A 6503-nucleotide genomic window follows, 5' to 3' on the forward strand; every position below is an offset into this window, starting at 1 on the left:
GCCCAGCCTAGCCCGGGCACACAGCCGCCTAGCTATGGTGCAGAGGGAGCTTGAGTCTGGTAAGCTCTTCCTCTGCACACACGTGCGTGCAGTTTTGCAGCATCAAGGCAGGGAATTCCAGCCCCAGCTCTGCACTACAGGAGTATTTAAAAACGGTACGTTTGAGTTTCCGGGGTGGGGAGAGTGAACCCTGGAGTCTCTTTCCAAACGTTTACCATTTACTGAAGCAAAATGTATCTACAGGGACACTGGCATTTTAGAAATCACGTTTCTTACAATACTCAGTTTCGATGAGGCCAGGAATGTCCAGAAGCAGCGAATCTTGTTGTCATCTTCTCAGTTAAACGATAGAAGCTGAAGATTTTGAGTAGATGACGTGCTTTTTTTATACCCACGGTTGTAGAATTAGCAATTTCTTCTGCGTTTCATAGGGTCTAATAATTACAGCCTTAGGCCTGAAGAAGTGGTGTTTTACCCACGAAAGCTTATGCCCAAATAAATCTGTTAGTCTTTAAGGTGCCACCAGACTCCTTGTTGTTTTTGTGGATACAGACTAACACGACTACCCCCTGAGCCTTAGTCCTGCAAACCCTTAAGCATGTGCATACCTGTGCTCATGGGAGGAGGCCCATTGACATTAGTGAGACCACTGGTGAATATTTACAGACATGCTGAAGCCTTTGCAGAATCAGGGCCCAGCATGTGTAATTTGATGTCATGCTATGTTTTCAGTATTGCCTACAGTGACACCATTAATTGTGTTGAGTGTTTTATTCTTTGTTTATATTTAACTCTACCTTTTTTATTTTTTTTTTAAATAAAATCTTTCTTTAGAATATCAGGTTTGGAAGGGACCTTGAGGTCTTCTAGTCCAACCCCCTGCTCAAAGCAGGACCAATCCCCAATTTTTGCCCCCCCCATCCTTAAATGGCCCCCTCAAGGATTGAACTCACAACCCTGGGTTTAGCAGGCTAATGCTCAAACCACTGAGTTATCTCATCCCCTCAAACTCCTTGTTAGAGTAAGGCCTGCTGTACACAGTTTTTATATCATGGCCCTTGGAGTAAATTTTCTTTTTAACCAGAATAGTTTAATTGGTGCAATCCTTATTGTGGCTGCAGTTATACAAGGTGCATTTTACCAGTATGGTTTATTCCCCTTGCCACACACATTAGGCACTTTTATACTGGTATAGCTGCATGCACACTGAGGGGGCGTTATATCACTTTAACTATACTGTATCATTACAACTTGTGTGTGTAGACACAGCTTACTACTTATAGTTTGCAAATACTTCAAAATGTTATAAAATTTTTAAAAATCCTTTTTATATGACTAAAAATAACACGAGCTAATCAACCTGGATGAATTTTAAAATGCAATTTGCCATTCCTTAACTAAGATGTTTTTCTGTATTGCTCTCTGCTTAGACACTGATAACAGACTTTACAGCGTATTTTTAGTTTATTGTCAATGTTCTATTCCCAGTTCTTCTATATTGCCTGTGTCATTGTAAGTGTAACAAATTCTGAAGTTAGCTATCTGAGAACACATAGGGCCCACTCCTTCACTTACTGAAATTTGTTTGCAACATTGGACTGTAATGACATCAAATCTAGGATATTTATCATGTGTGTTAGTGCATGCAGCACTGCACAGAAGGTGAATTAAATGGTGGGTCTCCACCGTCACCCACATGCTATATCTATAGGAAAACATACAAAGACTGGGGGGGGGGGTTGTTGTTGTTTGTTTTTACAATTACCTCCAGCGCATGTGTTTGTTTAAAATGTTAAATGAAATTTCATCCCATTAAGGATGGTTAAAAAATTATAAATAACTTCTAAAGTCTTGTTTTCAGATGCTCCATTAATAAAGGGCCCAATCGTTAGGCCCTCGACCTCCACGGAGTTCAGTGGAAGTTGAGGAGGCTCACCATTGCCCAGGGTCAGTTTCAATGGCAATGGTCTGTAGGTACCTGATGGGGCACCCTCAACTTAAATGTAGCCAACTTAAAAATAAATAAATCTTATTTGTACCAGTTGCAGGTATAACCCCTGCCCTCAAGGCCTTGTGTCAGTCTGGGGTTTTGCAGTCACCTATATCAACAAAGAGGATAATCTATGTTCTTCCACTCAGCAAGAGGGGAAAGACCCATACAAATAGCAGAAGAAACTGACTAATGCCTTGATTCTGCAATAAGAGCCTCCATAGCAGACCCCAGCACCTGCATGTGACTCCACTGAAGCCAACGATGCTCCATGCAGACCATGGAGAGGCACCTGTGTGAACTGGTTTGTGGGATCGGGAGTCTAACTGACTAGATGAGGGAAATTGATTATCCATAGAATGCTGTCCAACTAACAAAATAAACACACTGGAAAAAGAGGAAAAAATATGTCTCTAATCTTTTCAAGTTATAATCTTAGGCATTACTTGTAATAATGGGAGATAAAACATTTGCACACTAAGGCTTGACTTTTAAGTTGAGGGTTTACTCTTAACCATTTAAGCAGGTCTAAGTCCATAATCTGAACAGAAGAAAAAATGGAAGTTGACAGATCAGCGATGGGTAGCGTGCACCCATTTCAAAGTTCCCTAGATGTATCTTGAGCTGTACACTACCCTTGATCCATGCCCAGAAAATCCTGATAATGATACAGTGGAAGCTGTGCATGCAGGTGGCTCTGTCATTAATTATACTTAATCAGGGTTCCAACTTAGACCCAAATGTTTACCTATTTGCAGTGCTTCCGTCTATTTCCTGTCTTTTAAAACCATGATACACATTGCAATATATATATGAATGATTCAAATTCAGGTGTTTTCTGAAGACAGAAAAAGACTGAGACATTTTCTTAACTTAATTAGGTGCAACTTATCTTAACACTGCCACTATCTGAGGAACTAGTAAAGCCAGCCTCCTCCAATGGTGATGCAGAAAAATAATCATAGGGATGAAAATGTGAGGGAAAACAAGCACTTAAGGTGGACAGCAGTTACCTTCCATGTGACCTGGAAATAGGCTGCTTACATTTTATCTTACTTAGGGCTCGATCCTTCTCCCATTGAACAACAAACAGCAAAACTCCTATGGACTTCAAAGGCAACAGGCTGTCTTTACTCTGTTGGCACCTTGACTACAATTTGTCAGTCAGACATCCACCGGTGGTTGACAAAAAGCCAAGGATGTCAAACAGGAGTTCAGAACAGTGTTTTGTAAGAGATCTTCCAGAATAAAAAAAAAAAAAAAAAAGCAGCAGTTAAAAAAACTGTATCCATTAAGGGAGACGAGATTTGACTTGTCTACAGAATGCTATAGTCCACATTAGGTGTAAATTCTAATGCACATATGAGCATGTCACAAGTTAACTGGCCCATGTGGACCCTGCTGGCATATGCTAAAAAAAGTCCCCTACTGAGTGTTAATGTCTCATATGAAGGAGAGGCAATTCTTGATTTAGTCCTGACTGGAGTGTAGAATCTGGTCCAAGAGATAACTATAACAGGACCACTTGAAAATAGTAACCATAATATAACAACATTTAACATTCCTGTGAGGGAAGAACACCTCAGCAGCCCAGCACTGTGGCATTTAATTTCAGAAAGGGGAACTATGCAAAAATGAGGAGGTTAGTTAAACAAAAATTAAAAAGGTACAGTGACTGGAGTGAAATCCCTGCAAGCTGCATGGACACTTTTCAAAGACACCATAATAGAGGCCCAACTTAAATGTGTACCCCAAATTAAAAAACACAGTAAAAGAACGAAAAAAGAGCCACCGTGGCTTAACAACCATGTCAAAGAACCAGTAAGAGATAAAAAGGCATCCTTTAAAAAGTGGAAGTCAAATCCTAGTGAGGTAAATAGAAAGGAGAATAAACACTGCCAAATTAAGTGTAAAAATGTAATAAGAAAAGCCAAAAAGGAGTTTGAAGAACAGCTAGCCAAAAACTCAAAAGGTAATAACAAAATGTTTTGTAAGTACATCAGAAGCAGGAAGCCTGCTAAACAACCAGTGGGGCCACTGGACAATTGAGATACAAAAGGAGCACTTAAAGACGATAAAGTCATTGTGGAGAAACTAAATGAATTCTTTGCTTCAGTCTTCATGGCTAAGGATGTTAGGGAGATTCCCAAACCTGAGCTGTCCTTTGTAGGTGACAAATCTGAGGCATTGTCACAGATTGAAGTGTCATTAGAGGAGGTTTTCAAATTAATTGAGAAACTTAACAGTAACCAGTCACTGGGACCAGATGGCATTCACACAAGAGTTCTGAAAGAACTCAAATGTGAAATTGCGGAACTATTAACTATGGTTTGTAACCTGTCCTTTAAATCAGTTTCTGTACCCACTGACTGGAAGATAGCTAATGTAACGCCAATATTTAAAAAGGGCTCTAGAGGTGATCCCGGCAATTACAGACTGGTAAGTCTAACGTCCGTACCGGGCAAATTAGTTGAAACAATTGTAAAGAATAAAATGGTCAGACATGTAGAAGAACATAAATTGTTGGGAAAAAGTCAACATGGTTTCTGTAAAGGGAGATCATGTCTTACTAATCTATTAGAGTTCTTTGAGGGGGGTCAACAAACATGGACAAGGGGGATCCAGTGGACATAGTATACTTAGATTTCCAGAAAGCCTTTGACAACGTCCCTCACCAAAGGCTCTTACATATATTAAGTTGTCATGGGATAAGAGAGAAGATCCTTTCATGGATTGATAATTGGTTAAAAGACAGGGAACAAAGGGTAGGAATAAAAGGTAAATTTTCAGAATGGAGAGGAGTAACTAGTGGTATTCCCCAAGGGTCAATCCTAGGATCAATCCTATTCAACTTATTCATAAATGATCTGGAGAAAGGGGTAAACAATGAGGTGGCAACATTTGCAGGCGATACTAAACTGCTCAGGATAGTTAAGACCAAAGCAGACTGTAAAGAACTTCAAAAAGATCTCACAAAACTAAGTGATTGGGCAACAAAATGGCAAATGAAATTTGAGGATAAATGTAAAGTAATGCACATTGGAAAAAATAACCAACTATACATACAATATGATGGGGGACTAATTTAGCTACAACTAATCAGGAGAAAGATCTTGGGAGTCATCGTGGATAGTTCTCTGAAGGCGTCCACACAGGGTGCAGCGGCAGTCAAAAAAGCAAACAGGATGTTAGGAATCAGTTAAAAAAGGGATAAGTAATAAGATGGAGAATATCTTATTGCCCTTATATAAATCCATGGTACGCCCACATCTTGAATGGCATACAGATGTGGTTTCCTCATCTAAAAAAAAGATATATTGGCATTAGAAAAGGTTCAGAGAAGGACAACTGAAATGATTAGGGGTTTGGAATGGGTCCCATATGAGGAGAGATTAAATAGGCTAGGACTTTTCAGCTTGGAAAAGAGGAGACTGAGGGGGGATATGATAGAGGTATATAAAATCATGAGTGGTGTGGAGAAAGTGAATAAGGAAAAGTTATTTACTTGTTCCCATAATATAAAAACTAAGGGCCATCAAATGAAATTAACGGGCAGCAGGTTTAAAACAAATAAAAGGAAATTTTTCTTCACATAGCGTACAGTCAACCTGTGGAACTCCTTGCCTGAGGAGGTTGTGAAGGCTAGGACTATAACAAGGTTTAAAGAGAACTAGATAAATTCATGGAGATTAAGTCCATTAATGGCTATTAGCCAGGATGGGTAAGGAATTGTGTCCTTAGCCTCTGTTTGTCAGAGGGTGGAGATGGATGGCAGGAGAGAGATCACTTGATCATTACCTGTTAGGTTCACTCCCTCTGGGGCACCTGGCATTGGCCATTGTCGGCAGACAGGATACTGGGCTGGATGGACCTTTGGTCTGACCCAGTATGGCCGTTCTTATGAAACGGACACACCCTGTAGACAAGTCTTAGGTTTTAAAACACATACAAACATTTGATACATGGAAGACATGGGCCCAGACCACAACGCTGGGATGCAGATTTGAACTTGCCAGAGTTTGGAGCGTTCGGATACAGGGTTTTGGTTCAGGTCAGGTCCAGCTCTGGTGTAGAAGTGTAGAGAGGCCATTGACTGGGATAGGAGAACAGATTCTCTCTCGCTGTCCTGTTTTAACAAAGTCACTCCACAGAGACCCACATTCTGCCCCCTTACTCAGCTGGGCCCTAGGAGTAACAATTAGGGTACTATGAAGATAATATCTCTGACTATTGGGATGATATCCTGAGCCTGTTGAAGTTGATGGGAGTTTGGCCATTGACTTCAATAGGGCCAGGATTTTACTTAGTGTTTAGTTAAGTCAGGCAGCCATAGTATTAATTCACCGATATGGGAGAGACCCTTCTTCCATATTTATTTAGTCAACTAATATGAATCTATATCTGGACCAGATATCAGAAGGATGAGTGTGTAAGAAGATACAAGAGAGATCCATCATACTCATAACTTTCATTTAATTAACATGTATATTTTCTGAATTATTTGACAGTAAAA

General features: G+C 40.1%; 1 long non-coding RNA gene across 1 annotated transcript; it reads left to right on the forward strand.

The window, feature by feature from the left end:
* Window positions 1–7: 7 nt before the first annotated feature.
* Window positions 8–2386, forward strand: LOC122459507. The gene is made up of 3 exons (XR_006280250.1): window positions 8–155; window positions 1862–1970; window positions 2140–2386. It is a non-coding gene; the product is annotated as an uncharacterized LOC122459507 (long non-coding RNA).
* The last annotated feature ends 4117 nt before the right edge of the window (window positions 2387–6503 follow it).

The sequence above is a fragment of the Dermochelys coriacea genome, chromosome 3 (genome assembly GCF_009764565.3).
Source record: "Dermochelys coriacea isolate rDerCor1 chromosome 3, rDerCor1.pri.v4, whole genome shotgun sequence".
Classification (NCBI taxonomy): Eukaryota; Metazoa; Chordata; order Testudines; family Dermochelyidae; genus Dermochelys; species Dermochelys coriacea.